Source organism: Lagenorhynchus albirostris, chromosome 16 (assembly GCF_949774975.1).
Source record: "Lagenorhynchus albirostris chromosome 16, mLagAlb1.1, whole genome shotgun sequence".
Lineage (NCBI taxonomy): Eukaryota > Metazoa > Chordata > Mammalia > Artiodactyla > Delphinidae > Lagenorhynchus > Lagenorhynchus albirostris.
This window is the reverse complement of record NC_083110.1, coordinates 25,765,682-25,783,134: the sequence shown is the minus strand read 5'-3', so window position 1 is coordinate 25,783,134 and position 17,453 is coordinate 25,765,682. Positions and strand designations below refer to the sequence as shown.

The window sequence follows — 17,453 nt, the reverse complement described above, 5'->3', positions numbered from 1 at the left end:
GAACTTACCTCAACATAATAAAGGCCATATATGACAAACCCACAGCCAACATCGTTCTCAATGGTGAAAAACTGAAAGCATTTCCACTAAGATCAGGAAGAAGACAAGGTTGCCCACTATTACCACTATTATTCAACACAGTTTTGGAAGTTTTAGCCACAGCAATCAGAGAAGAAAAAAAAAATAAAAGGAATCCAATCAGAAAAGATGAAGTAAAACTGTCACTGTTTGCAGATGACATGATACTATACATAGAGAATCCTAAAGATGGTACCAGAAAACTACTTGAGCTAATCAATGAATTTGGTAAAGTAGCAGGATACAAAATTAATGCACAGAAATCTCTTGCATTCCTATACACTAACGACGAAACATCTGAAAGAGAAATTAAGGAAACAATCCCATTTACCACTGCAACTAAAAGAATAAAATACCTAGGAATAAACCTACATAAGGACACAAAAGACCTTTATGCAGAAAACTATAAGACACTGAGGAAAGAAAATAAAGATGATACAAACAGATGGAGAGATATACCATGTTTTTGGATTGGAAGAATCAACACTGTGAAAATGACTATACTACCCAAAGCAATCTACAGATTCAATGCAATCCCTATCAAATTACCAATGGCATTTTTCACAGAACTAAAACAAAAAATTTCACAATTTGTATGGAAATACAGAAGACCCCGAATAGCCAAAGCAATCCTGAGAAAGAAAAACAGAGCTGGAGGAATCAGGCTACATGACTTCAGACTATACTATAAAGATACAGTAATCAAGACAGTATGGTACTGGCACAAAAAGAGAAATATAGATCAATGGAACAGGATACAAAGCCCAGAGGTAAACCCATACACATATGGTCAACTTATCTTTGACAAAGGAGGCAAGAATATACAATGGAGAAAAGACAGCTTCTTCAATAAGTGGTGCTGGGAAAACTGGACAGCTACATGTAAAAGAATGAAATTAGAACACTTCCTAACACCATACACAAAAATAAACTCAAAATGGATTAAAGACCTAAATGTAAGGCCAGACATTATAAAACTCCTAGAGAAAAACATAGGCAGAACACTCTATGTCCTTTTTGACCCACCTCCTAGAGAAATGGAAATAAAACCGAAAATAAACAAATGGGACCTAATGTAACTTAAAAGCTTTTGCACAGCAAAGGAAACCATAAACAAGATGAAAAGACGACCCTCAGAATGGCAGGAAATATTTGCAAACGAATCAATGGACAAAGGATTAATCTCCAAAATATACACGCAGCTCATGCAGCTCAATATCAAAAAAACAAACAACCCACTCCAAAAATGGGCAGAAGACCTAAATAGACATTTCTCCAAATAAGATATACAGATTGCCAACAAACACACGAAAGGATGCTCAACACCACTAATCATTAGAGAAATGCAAATCAAAACTACAATGAGGTATCACCTCACACTGGTCACAATGGCCATCATCAAAAAATCTAGAAACAATAAATTCTGGAGAGGGTGTGGAGAAAAGGGAACGCTCTTGCACTGTTGGTGGGAATGTAAATCAATACAGCCACTATGGAGAACAGTATGGAGGTTCCTCAAAAAACTAAAAATAGAACTACCATATGACCCAGCAATCCCGCTACTGGGCATATACCCTGAGAAAACCATAATTCAAAAAGAGTCATGGGGCTTCCCTGGTGGCACAGTGGTTGAGAGTCCACCTGCCGATGCAGGGGACACGGGTTTGTGCCCCGGTCCGGGAAGATCCCACATGCCGCGGAGCGGCTGGGCCCGTGAGCCATGGCCGCTGAGTCTGCACGTCCGGAGCCTGTGCTCCACAACGGGAGAGGCCACAGCAGTGAGAGGCCCGCATACCACAAAAAAAGAAAGAAAAAGAGTCATGTACCACAATGTTCATTGCAGCTCTATTTACAAGAGCCAGGACATGGAAGTAACCTAAGTGTCCATCGACAGATGAATGGATAAAGAAGATGTGGCATATATATACAATGGAATATTACTCAGCCATAAAAAGAAACAAAATTGAGTTATTTGTAGCAAGGTGGATGGACCTAGAGACTGTCAAACAGAGTGAAGTAAGTCAGAAAGAGAAAAACAAATACCGTATGCTAACACATATATATGGAATCATAAAAAAAAAAAAGAAAGGTTCTGAATAATATAGGGGCAGGACAGGAATAAAGACATAGAAAATGGACTTGAGGGCATGGGGAGGGGGAAGGGTAAGCTGGGACGAAGTAAGAGAGTGGCATGCATATATATATATATATATATATATATATATATATATACACCACCAAATGTAAAATAGATAGCTAGTGGGAAGCAGCCGCATAGCACAAGGAGATCAGCTCTGTGCTTTGTGTCCACCTGGAGGGGTGGGATAGGGACGGTGGGAGGAAGACGCAAGAGGGAGGTGATATGGGGATGTATGTATATGTATAGCTGATTAACTTTGTTATACAGCAGAAACTAACACACCATTGCAAAGCAATTATACTCCAATAAAGATGTTAAAAAAAAAAGAGAAAGGAGGAATAAACACTATCAGTCTATACATACAGTCCACACTCTGCATCCCACACATGCCCAGTAACAGGCAGAATGTGAACATGCTCATAGCTCTCCGACCACAAATAAGAGTATCAGTGCTTCTCCCTGAACACCCACAGGACCACGCATTTTCACCGATGACCTCGCAGAGGGAGAGGAAGGCTGCTCATCTGCAGGAGATTTGCTCAAACCTGGCCCTGGGAGAAATGGAGCCTGGGACCCAGTGGGGGTTGGAATCTGTGCAAGACATCCAGGGAAGTTTCTGCGCCTGGCACTCTGTTCTTTCAGGCAGACCCAGATGAGGTATTTTTCTCATAATTATAACATTTACACATTTTTATTTTAAAATATTCAGACAATACAAAAAACTATAAAGAAAAGAATCAATAACCTATAGCATCCACATCCTAGTTATAATATGACCTAGAGTTAATAACATATTGGTGTAAATTCTCCCGAACTTTAAAATTCACACCTTTATAAACACATATATATGCACATATATATGTGCATATAAACACATATGTATGCATACATCTTAGATATAATATATACCTGATTGATATATTTACTTATTTCCATTTCATTTTAAATGCCTTTGGACTGGAGCTTTTACCTTTTAAAAAATTTTATTTTGAAATAATTTTAGATTTACAGAAAATTTGCAAAGAGAGAGTTCCTGTCTGAACTTCACTCACCTTGCCCTAATATTAACACCTTACATACACCTAAGAATGATCCACTTGTCAAAACTAAGAAATTGGGCTTCCCTGGTGACGCAGTGGTTGAGAGTCTGTCTGCCGATGCAGGGGACACGGGTTCGTGCCCCGGTCCGGGAAGATCCCACATGCCGCGGAGCGGCTGGGCCCATGAGCCGTGGCCGTTGAGCCTGCATGTCCGGAGCCTGTGCTCCACAACGGGAGAGGCCACAACAGTGAGAGGCCCGCGTACCACCAAAAAAAAAAAAACTAAAACAAAACTAAGAAATTAACATTAGTACTGTACTATAAACGTAAATTCAGACATTGTTCAGATTTTTGTGTACTTATGTCCTTTTTCTGGTCCAGGTTACCACACTGCATTGGGACAAATAAGTTTTTACAAATTTCACCTGCTTCTTAAATTGCTCCCTTTCTTTCCCCACATGTAGCACTAACCTGGGGTCAGAGTGCCTTCCTTCATTTTTCTATCACCTTGCTTTCAGGCCAATCATTTGCTTTCCTTATGTGCTTCTCCAAAGACTGCCTTTAAGGACCCCATAGATATGAGGTCTCCATGAAGATTCCTTTAGTCAAACAAATCCTGCTCACTGCCCCCTCTCTGCATAGATTGATTCCAGGAGCCAGAGGTTTGCCCATCAGGAGACATCTCACCCAGGACAGGACTGGATCCACTGTGTTCTGGCTTCCCTCAGTGTGCATCTTCCCTATACTTTCCACTGTAATTTCACTCCATGACTTCCCTGGGCATGTCACCTGGGGGCCTAACACTTTACCTGCTTTCTCATTCATACAATCCCTGCGTCACCTTAAAATGCCTCCAAGATGCCTGAAGCATTTTGTGATGATCTTCGTGGTCCTTCCTTTGAAATGTCTATCCAAACTTTATATAGCCACCAACTCTTCAAATCATTAGGGGAAGCTCCAGATGCCCTTATTTTTTATTTTTATTTTTTGCGGTACGCGGGCCTCTCACTGTTGTGGCCTCTCCCGTTGCGGAGCACAGGCTCCAGATGCGCAGGCTCAGCGGCCATGGCTCACGGGCCCAGCCGCTCCACGGCATGTGGGATCTTCCCGGACCGGGGCACGAACCCGTGTCCCCTGCATCGGCAGGCGGACTCTCGACCACTGCACCACCAGGGAAGCAAGATGCCCTTATTTTTGACCATCTGTATGAAAAAAAATTTTTTTAATAATTTTTTTTTTTTTTTTTGGCTGCGTTGGGTCTTCGTTGCTGTGCATGGGCTTTCTCTAGTTGTAGCGAGCGGGGACTACTCTTCGCTGTGGTGCACAGGCTTCTCATTGCACTGGCTTCTCTTGTTGTGGAGCACCAGCTCTAGGCACGTGGGTTTCAGTAGTTGTGGCATGCGGACTCAGTAGTTGTGGTGCACAGGCTTAGTTGCTCTGCAGCATGTGGGATCTTCCCAGACCAGTGATCGAACCTGTGTCCCCTGCATTGGCAGGCGGATTCTTAACCAGTGCCCCACCAGGGAAATCCCTGTATGAATATTTTTGACAGCAATTTATTTTATGTCTCTGGCACAGAGAGTTGGACAAATCTCTTCAGTTGATGGTACATCATTTTGTCATTAGTAGATAGGTGCCCTCTTTTATTTTTTTCCCATTCATTCCCCTAACCATCTATTTTTCTCCCCACCCTATAAAGGGCACTCACTATAATATGTGTAATGTATGTCCACAGGTATATTGGTATTCCTAAAAGATACATAGTGCTCTTTTATGGATAGATGTGACTTCAGTCTACGTAAATGTATTGTACCATAGATCTTATTGTATTTCTTCTTTACATGACACATGTTTTTAAGATTGATGTGTGGCTTTAAGTACCTCTGGTTCATTGTGTCTGGTGGCTACACAGTACTTCCAAGCATGCATCCACACATTTCACTGCTCCATTTCTCCAGGGATGACACCCAGGTTTGCCTCCACACACAATCTGCTGACAAATATACTTGTTTATGTTCCATTATAGGCCTGTTTGAGAGTTTTGGGCGAGCAATATACCCAACAGTGGGATCATTGGCTCTTTGGGTATAACATATTTAAATTCATGAGAGTCAGATGGCTTCTAGAATTGTTCTACAAGTTTATACTCCCACCAGCAATGGTTCCGTTTTCCCCACATCCTTGCCAACACTTGGTAAGTGATATACGACTTGTCTAACTTTTGCCAATCTAATGATGCAAAGTGATATCATGTTTTAATTTGCATCGCTCAGAATGCTTCTAAGGTTAAGCATATCTTTACAAACTTGCCAGCTCTTCTGATTTCCCTTCTATGATTTCCTAATTTATCCATTGCTCACTTTTCCATTGGATTTCTGGTCTTTTTTCTTGTTGATCTTCGGGAGTTTCCTGTACATTGCACGTAGTAACCCTGAGTCTGAGCAAATCTGATTCCTAGATACAGACTGCTCCAGAAATAGGTTTTTTCAATTACTATAAATATGGTTTTCCTCTTTACTATCCATTGATAAAGCCAACCACCGTTTTGTGGTTGAGCCACCATCTCTGTTCTGTGAAATCCACAACTGTGACAAGGCCCTGTACCATCAAGCAGCCCGGGCTGACCCGGGCATATGAGTAGAGGAACGGCATGATTTCAGAAACCCTGGGTAATATACAAAGCAAGAGAAACAGGCAGAACTGGGAGAGGCTGCTACCACTGGTGACTTAAGACCCAAAGTTCACACATAAGTGTTCTTAGTCCATATGAAACTCAGCTGCTTTTTCTACAGTTTAAAGTTTCCATCTGCAATGTTGAATGAGAAACAGAGTGAAGGGGGAAAGCAAGCTGTTGGGGTATAAACTGCTTTACTCATGATGACGACAACCTCTGTGTGTTTGAAGTGAGCCTTTGCCAGACCTAAAAGGCTCTATTTTCTCAATAACCTGATACCAGCTTCTGTCACTAGCCACGGCAGCTGCACTAAGCTGTTAGCTCCCGTGTGTTATTTTTATCCCCAATACTCACTGGGACCCACTTGGTCACCATTATGTTCAAAGAAGGTTTTGGGGGCCTGAACGCTACCATCTACCTCACAAGGATAAATGTCACATGCACAAGAAGAAGGATTTTCATTAACTGGCTGGGTAAGGCTCCCACTTGTCCTCAGAACAAGGTCCCTTAGTAAAAGCTGGGTCACAGAACTCAGCTGTGGCCAGGAGGCCTCAGCAAGTCTTCCTGGTCTCTCTCTCTGAATTGGAGGGGTCATAACCAGCTGTATGGAGGAGGATGGCTGCCCTTCTCAGAGAGGCCAGGCCCTTTGGTGGTCACTATATGGAGAAATAAGTCAGAAGAGAAGAAATTGAGTCACGAATCCCCACCCAGCAATAGAATATTTCTCTTCCTGGGTGCAGCCATCTTGCCTTCGGATCTGGACTGGCCTCCCATCCTCAGCACCACTATCAGAAGTTTGTTAAACCGGAGCATGGCATAAACAGCCTTGAGGTCGTCAGATCTTATCTTCTTTGAGTCCCTTCTGATACCAAGGCCCTCACACTGCCCATTAGGCAATTCCACCCAGCTTCCCAGCCAGAGTTCTGAACGCCACCTGATCCTTGGTCGCCTTTCACCCCTAACCCAGCAGAGGCCGCTAGAGTGATGCAGATGAAGCCAGAGTTGGCCAGAGCAGTGAAAGGAGGTCCCAGAGGCTGGCAGAATACCCTGTCCTCTACAAGCTCTGAGTCCAACCACCCAGCTGGGACAAGCACTCTGAGCCTCCTGCTTGGAGTTCCCTTTATCCTTCTCAGATGTGAAGATAGGGCCAGACTATTTCCATTTCATTATTTTTTTAAATATGTTTACTACCATATTTTTTGGCTCCTGATGTTTTTTAATTGCCAAAAAATAGTTACTAAATTGTGGTCTATTTCAAATATTTATACTTAGTAAATTAAAGCTTGTGACCCCCCCATACACACATACATACACACATGTAATGCAGCATAATGGTGCAATTCACAAGCCATATGAAAATAATAATAGTTTACAGCACACTACAGCTGGTGATCTGGTAATTGGCCAAGTTTGGGATGCATGTTTTCTGCTCATCCCAGTGAGTGAGGCTGAGTGTAGCTCTTTGATGGATATAAAACCCTACACATTTAAGGTCTGTATTTGAGGCCCTTCATAAACGTGAGGCCCTAGCTAAATGGCCACTGGTCCACTGTCCCCTCTCCACCCTCACCATCCATGGACCAGGCTACAGTGAAATATGACACTAAGTGCAGAGTGGATAAGAGGAAGGTGGAGAAGGTTCAAGAGTTACTGGTCCCCCTCTTCCAGCTCCCAACCTGTCACCCTCAGTGGAGAAATGCTCTCCGCTGGCCGGAGGAACATAGCTGGATGGCGAGGGGAAAGCTTCTCTGTACCTGGCTGTTCTCTGTACAAGCCTCCATTCCAAAGTTTCCACTCTGGTTCATTATTCCCTCCCCTTAGGCCCCAGACCCTTTTCCTGTGTTTGTGTTGTTTTTGTCAAAGCAGGAAGTCTTCCTGGAAATATTCCAGAAATCCAGCATCCTCCTCCTAACCCAGGGGACACTGGCTTCATGTGCGCCCCACAACCACACCTCAACTCTGGGCTAGAACAATGGTGCCAGAACAACAGGAAGCCATCTTCCCAGGGACCCAGCATCTTGCCCTCAGGGTGAACATCAGCACTGGGCCTGCCTCTCTCCCTCAGCAACACTCAGAGCAACTCCTTGCAGTAGAAAACAATAATCAGGGAGGGAAAAATGTGAAGTTTTTTAAAGCAATTTGAAAAATGTGGAAGAGTGCTAGGAGGAAAACACTAGCCCATGTTTCCACAGTGCTGCTCTTCCTCATGCCCCTTTTTTCCACCCAGGACCTGAAGGCTGAGCACCATGACTACCCAACCAGATCTGCTGTGTCTGGTGGGTGCTCAGTCTTTCAACCTCCACCTCCTTGTTCAGCTATCAGAATCCACATCTCATCTAGTTGTCACCAGAGATGATGAGGCTAATGTGAGTGCCTGGCGAGGCCACAGTGTGTTCCCTCCCATGGGAAAGTTGTTTTGCAGACCAATAGCTCAGGTGTCAAGAGTCTGGGGATGCTATTCCTACTGGATGCTCCTGGAAAAGGGGGGTTCTGTGGCCAAAATATATTTGGTGGGGCTTCATACACAGGTTCACAATCCTTTATCCACAATGTTGAAGTCCAAAAAGTCCTGAAAACCAAAAGTTTTTTCATAACTCAGGGACAGAACCTGACCTAAATTGATCTGTAAGTTTTCAGATTCTTTATTTAACTTACTTAGTGTGACTATCCAGAAGTTTTTCTGCAGAAATATGTGATTACAGGGCCTGTCCCACTCTGCTGGGGATGCTATGGGATAAATAGCATATTCATCACATTACCTTATTGAAATCTGAAAAATTCTGAATTCCAAATACATCTCATCCCAAGGGTTTGGGGTAATGGATTGTGAACTGTATAAATGCCCTTATTGGACCTTTATTCTGAACATAGTATTTCAAGGGCTCTGAGAAGCCTTGTTGTAGACAAGAAACTAAGTCCACAGAGCATTCCCCAAACTTATTTGGCTACAAAAATCTTTGTTCCACTTAGTATCTACCTCCTGGAATTCCCATGTGGACACTTTGGGAAACACAGGATGTTTAGAAGAATTTAACTGTCTAAGAATGGACTCTCAGATGTAGGAAAAGGTGGATCTTCCTGAGCACTCTTAGATCCTAGGCCCTAGGGACAACTTTTCCTCACTCTCAGGGCTAAGACAGTGGGCAAGATGAAAAGCTATAATAGGGAAGACAGAGGCAAGACTTTGATGACTCATGTAGGCCTGGAACAGGGACAAGGTCTGCTGGAAAGCCCAATTAGGACAGACACATCTGTTGAGAGTCAAACTGCAGAGCCAGACAAGAACCAGGAGGGAAACAGTTAAGAGTTCAGGTAAAGATTGGAAACCGAGAGATAAGCAGGATCTAAAGCAGGGGTCCCCAACCACCTGTCCTTGGCCTGTTAGGAACCAAACCGGGCCGCACAGCAGGAGGTGAGGGGAGGGAGAGCGAGCCAGCGAAGTTCATCTGCCGCTCCCCATCACTCTCCATCGTTAGCATTACCGCCTGAACCGTCGCTTGCATTACTGCCAGAACCATACCCCTACCCCTGGTCCGTGGAAAAATTTTCTTCCATGAAACAGGCCCCTGGTGCCAAAAAGGCTGGGGACCGCTGATCTAAAGCACTCAGGAGTACAAGTACCCAACACGAAACATCCTTGAAACTAAAGCAGTGTTTTGCCTCATCCTCTGAGTTTTTACATGCTTCCTATAAAGACCCACTTTATAGGAGTCTGGAGTTTACAGGTAGAAAGACAAGGGAGGGCTCTGTGTTAAATCAGTGAATAGGCAGGTAACCCACCTAATATCCTCTCTTGACCCAGGTGGAAGGGATACTTGTGAGAATAGCATATTCAGGCAATAAGGTTTGCAATATTCTTCTTGTGTCTCTGGTCTCTTGGCTGCTGCTTGTTATCATTTGTTGAAATTATGCATTGACCAGAAATGTTGGGCTCCAGTACCATGTGTCAGCAGCATCAGAGCTGGGAGCCCTGGCCTATCAGAACAGGGTTCTATTCTGATCTATTCAGAATAGGTGAGGAGGTGGTCATCTTGGCTAGTATCCCTTAACAGTCCTGGGTCTATCAGGTGGCAGGAAACTCTTCAGAGTTAGCTCTGGGTAACTCTAGGATAATTCATCATTGGTTTTCTCTAAACTCTTTTTTTGTTGTTGTTGTCTTTTAAGCAGAGGTCTTATTAGAAGCCCAAATGATTTAAATTTATTTATTTATTTATTTATTTATGGCTGTGTTGGGTCTTCATTTCTGTGCGAGGGCCTTCACCAGTTGTGGCAAGTGGGGGCCACTCTTCATCGCGGCCTCTCTCGTTGCGGAGCACAGGCTCCAGACTCTCAGGCTCAGTAATTGTGGCTCAGGGGCCCAGTTGCTCCTCAGCAAGTGGGATCTTCCCAGACCAGGGCTTGAACCCGTGTCCCCTGCATTGGCAGGCGGATTCTCAACCACTGCGCCACCAGGGAAGCCTCTCTCTGAACTCTTAAAACTGGTGCTTGGGAGCGGCAGGAGCATACTGGGAAAAGGATGTGTCCGGTCCATCCAGGACTTTGTTGCCACTGGCCCCTGTCTCTTGCTGCTGTAAATACAGTATACACAAGTCCTTAAAAAAAAAAGTTTTTTCTAAAACTCTCACGCTCACCCTCTGGCTACCTCCTTATGTCTGCCCCTTACAATTCATCCTCTGTCTCAGGATTTCTCAACCTTGGCACTATTGACATTTGGGACCAGATAATTCTTTGCTGTGTGTGACTGTCTTTTGTAGGATGTTAGTTACCCACTAGATGCCAGTAGCATCCCCCTAGCTGTAACAGCCAAAAATGTTTCCAGACACTGCCAGATGTCTCCTGAGGGGCAAAATCACTCCCTGTTGAGAACCACTGCTCTATCTGAATGAGGAAGTAGCACTGCAGACTGAGTGAGTGCCTCGGAGAGACCCCAGCTTTGCCCTGGGCTAGCTGTGTGCTAAGACATCTATAGTATTTCCTGTGTGACCCTGTAATATTTCCCACTGAATTTAACCTCTCTAAGCCCCAGTTTCCTCACTCATAAAATAGAAAAAAAATAATAGTAAATATCTCAGGCTTTCTGGGAGGATTAAATGAAGAAACTTACGTAAAAAGATTATAGTGCTTGGCATAAAAGAGCATTCCAATACCTGTGGGTTATTATTAACCCCTGTCCCTAGGTGCTCCACACCTGCCTTCAAAGTGACCACTAACTTATCTTAAACTTGTTTATAAAACACTTCATAATCTGACCTTACCTCTTTAACTTCATTTCTCCAACACTTCCTCCAAACTCAACACTCCAGAGCTATCGAGTGCTTGCAATTCCAGGGAAGCAACCAAGATTTTTTTATGGCCCTTGCACTCTTTGTACTTGTGATGTTCCATATGCCTGGTTCTCTCTTCTCCCCTGGCTAACTCCTATGTACCCTTTGAGTCTCAGCATGGACAGCACCAGGTCCAGGAAGGCTTCCTCTCCCCGAGTCTGGCCAGAGGAGCCTTCTTTGCACCTTCCCCATCATCACGCTTCTGACATTGCGTGGTCCTGGTTCTCTGTCTCAGTCACTCTCCCGACGGGGATCTCTGTGAAGCAAGGGATGCTGCATTGCTCTCTGCAGAGTCTCCAGTACCTAGTACAGTGCCTGATGTCCAACAGGATGCCATAGTGCTTGTCCAGTCAATGACTAACACTGTGAATTACTTTAGCACTAATATGGAAAAGGTTTCTCTTTTTCTCTTCTTTCTTGGGTAACGATGTATTATTCTTTCTGTTTGAATAGGGAGTACTTGCAAATGGAACAAAATTTAAAAGTTATCAGGGGGCTTCCATGGTGGCGCAGTGGTTGAGAGTCCGCCTGCCGATGCAGGGGACACGGGTTCGTGCCCCGGTCCAGGAAGATCCCACATACCGCGGAGCGGCTGGGCCCATGAGCCACGGCCGCTGGGCCTGCGTGTCCGGAGCCTGTGCTCCGCAACAGGAGAGGCCACAACAGTGAGAGGCCCGTGTACCGCAAAAAAAAAAGTTACCAAAGAAGGGTAAGAGAGAAAAGTAAGCCTCCCTTTCCTTCCTCCAACCACCCACTTTCCCTTCCTAGAGACAACTACAGTACCATGCAACCTTCCAGAGATGTCCAACTATGCATTTTAAACAGAGTGTTTGTAATTTAGCACTGTCAGGACTCCAGCCTGGGCAATAGGCAAGAGTCCTCCTGATTCCCCAAATCCCACTTTCCATACTCAAGAAAATTGTCTCATTGGGTGCAGGAAACAAACTTTAGACTCTCCTCAAAGGCAGCAAGGTAGAAGTTGGGAAAATCTGGTAGATCCCAGCATGCCCACCACCCTCAAATCTCCTAAACTGTACAAACACACACACACACACACACACACATACACACAGTAAAAGCAGAAGTGTGGGGATGCTCTAGGGGACCTTCCCTGGTGCAGTCACCTGCAAAGCCCCACCCTCTCCCTTACTATCTTGAGAAATCTGAGTGAGAGGGAGGGCCAGGCCCAGCTTCAGGCTTCCTCCTCTCTCCCCAATAAGAGGAAGCAAAGTTCAATGCTTAGTCACTTCCCATTGGGTTGGGCTTTACCTGGGGGTCTGAGTCACACACAGGTGCCAGGGAGGGAAAGGTGCTGCCCAACATGACACAACTGCCTGCCCAGGAAGGAGATTAGCCGTTGGGGGTTGCAGGGACCACTACAAGTCTGATTGTGGATGCTAAGAACCCCTGCTCTTTGAGGGACTTTGGAGTCCCAGGCCAGGGGCAAGGCCTTAGGATAGAGAATCAAGAATCTGTGGCTTCTTTGCCTGTCTGTGTTCCAGGCACTTGGTGGGCCCTCAGTAAATGTTATTTCCCTCCTCCACTCTCTGAGTAGAGGAAAGAGTCCAGGGCCTGAGGAACACCAATAAACATGTGACTGACCAAACATTTCAGCCACGCCAGGGGCTTCCTGGAGCCAGCCAGACATGACCAACCCAACCTTGGGAGAAGCTGGACTGCAGACTGGGGACCTTCACCTCTGCTTGACTTTCACTGTTCCTGAAGCAACTGTTTCCACTCCCATTAAGCTGTGCTAACTATAGTAGGCAAATAGTGGCCTCCCAAAGATGTCAACATCCTAATCCCTGGGACTTATGAATATGTTACCTTATATGGCAAAGGAGACTTTGCAGATATGATTAAGTTAAGGATCTTGAGATGGTGAGATTGTCCTGAATTATCCAGGTGGACCCAATATAATCACAAGGGTTCTTTAGACGGAAACAGAAGGACCAGAGTGAGAGGAAGGGAGGTAATGAAGGAAGCAGAGGTCAGAGTGCTATGGGACCATGAGCCAAGGAATGTGGGCAGCCTTTAGAAGCTGGAAAAGGCAAGGAAAGAGATTCCACCTAGACCCTCCAGTCCTGCTGATTCATTTTGGACTTTTGACCTCTAGAACTGTAAGATAATACATTTGTATTATTCTAAGCTACTATATTTGTGGTCCTTTGTTATAGCAGAAATTGGAAACTAATGTAGATTTTGGTACCAAGAGTAGGGCACTGATGTAACAAATACCCTAAAAACTAAGTGGCTTTGGAATTGGGCAGTAGGCAGTGAATGGAAGAATTTTTAGAAGCATGATAGAAAAAGCCTAGGTTGTCTTGAACAGCCTGTTAGTAGAACTATGGATGTTAAAAACTCTACTGGTGAGGGATAAGAAGAAAGTGAAGAGCACAGTAGAGAAAACATATTGTTTTAGATAATATCTAAATCATAAACAGAATATTTGTAAAAATATGGACATTGAAGGTACAGCTGGTGAAGGCCTGGAAGTGAGGAATATTTTATTGGAAACTGAAGAGGGGGATGTCTTTGTTATATAGCGGCAGAACTTAGCTGAATTGTATCCTATAGTTTTATGGAAAGCAGAACTTGTGAGGAATGAACTTGGGTATTTAGCTTAGGAGATTTCCAAGCAAAGTGTTGAAGGTGAAATCTGATTTATGTTTGATCTTTATAGTAAAATGTGAGAGGAAAGAAGTAAACTGAGGGAAGAACTCTGAATAAAAAGGAACCAGGACTTAGTGGTCTGGGAGATTCTCACCCTATCCAGATTGGAAAAGATGTTATAATTAGCAGATTCACTCTCAGGAAACAATACTCTAGAGAGAAAGTCAAAGTTGTGACTGGACGACCTTCTGCTAATACAAAAAGTCAGAGCATTTATTACTACAAAATGCTCTTACAACGGATTGGGCATGTTACTCATGGATCCCCACAACCATCTCAGCAGAATCCAGAGATAGAGATGGGATCATCCAAGAAAAATCTGTGGAGAAGACTTTTATCTAATGGAGTGAATGCCTATGACATATGTGAGAGACCCACAAGGTTCGTAAGAATTTTATATCAGTAGAAACACTTTGGACTGAAAGTGACAGAGAAAACAAAATGAAAGAAGATTATCAGACTCTCAACATTCCACAGGCAGGAAACAGGGTGATAAAAGTTCTTGCTGCAAACATAAGTTACCTTTCAAGTAAAAGGAAAAATGACTCAGAGAGGAGGGGCAACCCCAGAGGACAGAGCCTTGAGCCACAGAGGATTATTCTCAGTCCTTGAAACCTAAAGGAGTTTGCCCAGCAGTATTTTGACATTTCTTGGGACCAGTGACTTCTTTTTTCCTTCCATTTTCTCCCTTTTTGAATGAGAATGTCTATAACTATTATCCTATGCCTATTCCTAGAAGCAGATAACTTGTTTCTTGAGTTTCACAGGTTCACAGATGGAGAGAACATGGGTCTTAGGATGGATTATATCCAGTACCTCACTCATACCTTATTTAAGAATATTTAGATGATGAAAGTTGGGGCTTTTGAGGTGATGAGATTTTAGGCTTTGAGTTCATGCTCTAATGGGTCGAGATTTGGGAGGATGTTGGAATGGGGGTGAGTGTATTTTGTATATGTGATGATTGTGAATCTTTGGGGGCCAGAGAGCGGACTGTTGTGGGCCAAATAATGACCCTCAAGAATATCCACATCCTAATCCCTGGAATCTGTGACTATGTTAACTTACATGAAAAAAGGGACTTTGCAGATGTGATTAAGTTATGATCTTGAGATGGGGAGATTATTCTAGATTATCTGGGTAGGACCGACATAATCACAATCTATAAGGGGATCTTTATAAGAGGGAAACAGGAGAGTCAGAGTGAGAGAGGGAGATGTGATGCCAGAAGCAAAGGTCAGAGTGATGTGGAGTCATGAGCTAAGGAATGTGGGTAGCCTCTAGAAGCTAGAAAAGACAAGGAAATAGATTCTGCTCCCCTAGAATCTCCAGAAGGAATTCAGCCCTGCTGACCCATTTTGGATTTCTGACCTCCAGAATTGTAAAATAATGCCTTTATGTTATTTTAAGTCACTAAATTTGTGGTACTGTGTTACAGCAGCAGTAGAAAACTAATACACTAACCCTTTTCCTACACCAAGCTCCACACCACTCAAGCCAACCTACTCCCCCTCCCACCTGAGGCCCTTCCCACCTTTCTATCTCCTCCCTATTTCCAACTTGACATTTCTAACCTCCCCCACAGGATTCCACCAATTGTTTCTTTGGCACTCCTTCGCTTTCTCTTATTTCCTGATTCTTCCCAGATCTGCATCATCCTTTAACCTGATGGTTCTTAACCCTAACGATACATTAAAATCACTTGGGTGGGGGTGGGAGGGACGACTTGTATAAAATATTGAAGCCCCATCCCAGACCAATTAAATCAGACTCTCTGGAGGTGGGGTTCAGATATCAGGTCACTGTTAAAGCTCCCCAGGTGATTCTAACATGCATCCATCATTGAGAATGCCTGCTGACCTGTTGCTCCGGGGTTATCAAACTTTCACATGCATAAGAATCACCTGGAGAACTCTGAATGTGGCTGCCAGGTCCTCAGGTCCAGAGATTTGGGGTCAATACATCTGATACTCAGATCCTGCTTTTCTAACAAGCTCCCCAGAAGTGCAGATGCAGGTGGCATTTGTAACTTTGAGAGACATTTCCACAGCCTTCTGTCTGCTCCCTCCCCAGGAGACTCAGCTAACTGATAAAATGAATTCCTTAGATCAGTGATTCTCAATCTTTGATGAATACCAGAATCACCTAGGGAGTTTGCTAAAAATACAGTTGCCCAGATACCAATCCAGTTTTGTTTAACCACGTTATGGTTAACAAGCTCCCCAGGTGGTTCGTGTGCATACTGAAGTCTGAGAATCAATGCATTAGATGGGTGGTTCTCAAACTTGAGTATGTAAAAGAATCACCTGGAGGTCTTGTTAAAACACAGATAGCTGGGCCCCACCTCTAGAGTTGCTGATTCAGTAGGTTTGAGTGGGACCTGATAATTTTGCACTTCTAACATGTGCTAGGTGATCTGAAGTTGCTGATTTAAGGACCATACCTGGAGAGCCACTGCTTTAGATGGATGTTCTAAGCAAAGTGTTTATCCCACCCCGTGCCTCTGTCCATCCTTCCTCCTCATTCTCTCAGCCATGAAGTAGTCCAGCTAAGGAGAGAGAAAGGGCCGAGGTAAGTGCCTGAGGGAGTCTTGATGTGATGGGGCTACAAGAAGGGGCTGTCAGAGCAGGACTTCTGGTAAGCTCACCATTGGGGCATCTGGCAGAATTCTAATAGCCCGGGATGGTGGCCAAATTCCAGTGGAGAATAAAAGTGATCTGATCGATAGCTGTTAACTCCATATATATATATATATATATATATATATATATATATATATCCAGCTCCCCTGGGGCTCAAAAGCTTAGAGTTCCCCAGGCAGAGCCTCTCAGCCTGTGATGGAAAGAGGTATACAGGTGTAGTGAGCAGTAAGAGAAAATCTGAGGTAGGGGCTGACCCATGTCACCAGGCTAATCAGAGGGAAATCCCAACTGGAGCTAGAGTCCTGTTCACCCATGGCACTGACACCAGCTCTGGAAAGAGAGAGCTAAAGAGACTGCAGAGCGAGGATGAGAAGAGCCAGGGGAGAAAGGAAAGTAATTCCGTTTCCTTTATATTCAGAGGGAGTGAGAAAGTAAAGGCAATTGGCAGACCACAGAAAAGGGGGATGGAGGGATTGGGTTGAAAACACTATCAGCCAGAGTTCTTACAAAATCGACTTCACCTTCACACCCTGCATGCAGAACTTGGTTATGTGCCAAGTGTGTATGATCTTCCCGAACACCAGAAGCCATGTCTCAGTTCTAGGAAGCCATAAGGCAAACAGCTAGATACAGCGTCTGCTAATCCCCTTATACATATCACAGACCCATCCACCAGTTCACTGACAGTGCATCAGTGCGCTGACAGTGCACTGGGAGGTCTTGGAGAAATTCCTTAAGTCAGAACCACAGTCACAGGGCTGAACAGACCTGGGATGTTTAGGAAACAAGCATCAACCCCCACAGGTTTGGATGACATCACCACTTGGTGATTATGGTGATGAGGATTTTTCCAGTTGAGTGGACAGAGTCACATAGGCCATC

At 44.2% G+C, this 17,453-nt stretch overlaps 1 protein-coding gene across 4 annotated transcripts in view; it reads right to left on the bottom strand.

Moving 5' to 3' along the window:
- PLAU (plasminogen activator, urokinase) overlaps positions 1–17,453 on the bottom strand; it is a 111,964-nt gene that overhangs the window by 80,951 nt on the left and 13,560 nt on the right. For 2 of the 4 annotated variants that reach the window (XR_009535993.1, XR_009535992.1), the window contains exon 12: positions 16,373–16,477. The exons of the other annotated variants lie outside the window; for them this stretch is intronic. The gene's annotated coding sequence lies outside the window, so the exon portion shown is untranslated. The remainder of the gene's footprint in view (positions 1–16,372; positions 16,478–17,453) is intronic. 4 annotated transcript variants of the gene reach the window in all.